We start from the raw sequence: 2,836 nt of genomic DNA on the forward strand, positions 1-2,836 counted from the left end.
TGCAAAACATGATCAACACCAGAACTCTATGGGTGTTCGATTCATCACAATGTAACTAGATTAGTGACTCTAGTGCAAGTGGGAGACTGTTGGAAATATGCCCTAGAGGCAATAATAAAAGTATTATTATATTTCATTGTTCATGATAATTGTCTTGTATTCATGCTATAACTGTATTATCCGGAAATCGTAATACACGTGTGAATACTTAGACCACACTATGTCCCTGGTAAGCCTCTAGTTGACCAGCTCGTTGTGATCAACAGATAGTCATGGTTTCCTGACTATGGACATTGGATGTCGTTGATAACGGGATCACATCATTAGGAGAATGATGTGATGGACAAGACCCAATCCTAAGCATAGCATAAAAGATCGTGTAGTTCGTTTTGCTAGAGCTTTGCAAGTGTCAAGTATCTCTTCCTTCGACCATGAGATCGTGTAACTCCCGGATACCGTAAGAATGCCTTGGGTGTACCAAACGTCACAACGTAACTGGGTGACTATAAAGGTACATTACAGGTATCTCCGAAAGTAGCTGTTGGGTTGACACGGATCGAGACTGGGATTTGTCACTCCGTATGACGGAGAGGTATCTCTGGGCCCACTCGGTAATGCATCATCATAATGAGCTCAATGTGACCAAGGTGTTGGACACGGGATCATGCATTACGGTACGAGTAAAGTGACTTGCCGGTAACGAGACTGAACAAGGTATTGGGATACCGACGATCGAGTCTCGGGCAAGTAACGTACCGATTGACAAAGGGAATTGCATACAGGGTTTGATCGAATCCTCGACATAGTGGTTCATCCGATGACAACATCGAGGAGCATGTGGGAGCCATCATGGGTATCCAGATCCCGCTGATGGTTATTGACTAAGAGAGTCTCGGTCATGTCTACATGTCTCCCGAACCCGTAGGGTCTACACACTTAAGGTTCAGTCACGCTAGGGTTGTAGGGATATGTATATGCAGTAACCCGAATGTTGTTCGGAGTCCCGGATGAGATCCCGGACGTCACGAGGAGTTCCGGAATGGTCCGGAGGTAAAGATTTATATATGGGAAGTCCTGTTTCGGGCATCGGGACAAGTTTCGGGGTTATCGGTATTGTACCGGGACCACCGGAGGGGTCCCGGGGGCCCACCGGGTGGGGCCACCCATCCCCGGGGGCCACATGGGCTGTAGGGGGTGCGCCTTGGCCTACATGGGCCAAGGGCACCAGCCCCACAAGGCCCATGCGCCTAGGGTTTCCAAGGGGGAGGAGTCCTACTAGTGGAAGGCACCTCCTAGGTGCCTTGGGGGGAAGGGAAACCCCCCTAGGCCGCCGCACCCCCTAGGAGATTGGATCTCCTAGGGCCGGCCACCCCCCTTGGCACCCCTATATATAGTGGGGGGAGAGGAGGGACTTCACACCTTGAGCCCTGGCCTTTGGTTGCCTCCTTCTCCCTCCCCAACACCTCCTCCAACTCCATAGTGCTTAGCGAAGCTCTGCCGGAGTACTGCAGCTCCACCAACACCACGCCGTCGTGCTGCTGCTGGTGCCATCTCCCTCAACCTCTCCTCCCTTCCTTGCTGGATCAAGAAGGAGGAGACGTGGCTGTTCCGTACGTGTGTTGAACGCGGAGGTGCCGTCCGTTCGGTGCTAAGGTCATCGGTGATTTGAATCACGTCGAGTACGACTACATCATCACCTTGCAAGCTTCCGCACGCGATCTACAAGTGGTATGTAGATGCAAACTCTCTCCCTAGACTCGTTGCTTAGATGAACTCATAGACGGATCTTGGTGAAACCGTAGGAAAAATTTTAATTTTCTGCAACGTTCCCCAACAGCCATGCCATCTTGCCGGTCTACCGGCGCTTCGCCGCCGGGTCTGCCGCGGGCTCGGTGGCCGTGAGGAGCCGGTTGTCGTGACGCTGCACCGGTTGGTCGGCCTTGCGCTTGTTGTTCTGGTGATGCTGCTGTCGGCTGCTTTCGCTGTCCGGCTTCGGAGGGGGAACCATCTTTGCCTTGCCGACTTCATCCAGTGCCACCTGGATCTTCATGGCGGAGTCGGCGTTGGCGTACTTGTCCGCCGTCACCATGAGCGCGGCCATGGTGGCCGGCTCGGAGCGTAAGAGCTTGTGCTTGAGGAGGGTGCCGTCTCGGTACCCGCTGACGAAGTACTGAATCGCCTGGACTTCATGGAAGCCCTCGCACTTGTTCCGGAGCTCGGTCCAGCGTGCGAGGTACTCGCGACCGGTCTCCGTAGGCCCTTGCACGCACATGGCGAGCTGGCTAGGGCGGCCGGGCCGCTTGTAGGTCCCCGTGAAGTTGCGGGCGAAGGCTTCCTCGAAGTCCACCCACGTGTTGATGCTGCCCGTCGGCAGGCTGTTCAACCACATGCGGGCTGACCCTTAGAGCATGAGCGGTGCGTAGCGCACGGCAATACGATGATTGGCACCGGTGATGCCAATGGTCGTGGTGTAGTCGGTGAGCCAGTCTTCTGGCTTCACTGTCCCGTTGTACTTGGGGGTGTCGCGGGGGAGCATGAACCCTTTGGGGAAGGGCTCCTCCCAGATGCGTGGGCCGAAGCACGCCAGCCCGATAGCGCCGCTCTCCTCCACCTCCAGGGAGCGAGCGAGCTGATCGAGACAGTGGCGAGCGTCGGCGTCGTCGATGGCGCGCGGGCCGAGTCGACTTGCGGCCAGGCCACGGGGGGCCGGGTTGGTTGGAGCCGGACGCCGGCCATGCTGGCCGGGTCCGCGCTGGATCTCTGGGACGGGCTCGTCGCCCAATCCGCCAGTGGCTGTAGCGGCCAGGTCACGCCGAGTCTGGCCCTGGCCGGAGTG

This window comes from Triticum aestivum, chromosome 6B (genome assembly GCF_018294505.1).
Source record: "Triticum aestivum cultivar Chinese Spring chromosome 6B, IWGSC CS RefSeq v2.1, whole genome shotgun sequence".
In the NCBI taxonomy this organism is placed as follows: Eukaryota; Viridiplantae; Streptophyta; class Magnoliopsida; order Poales; family Poaceae; genus Triticum; species Triticum aestivum.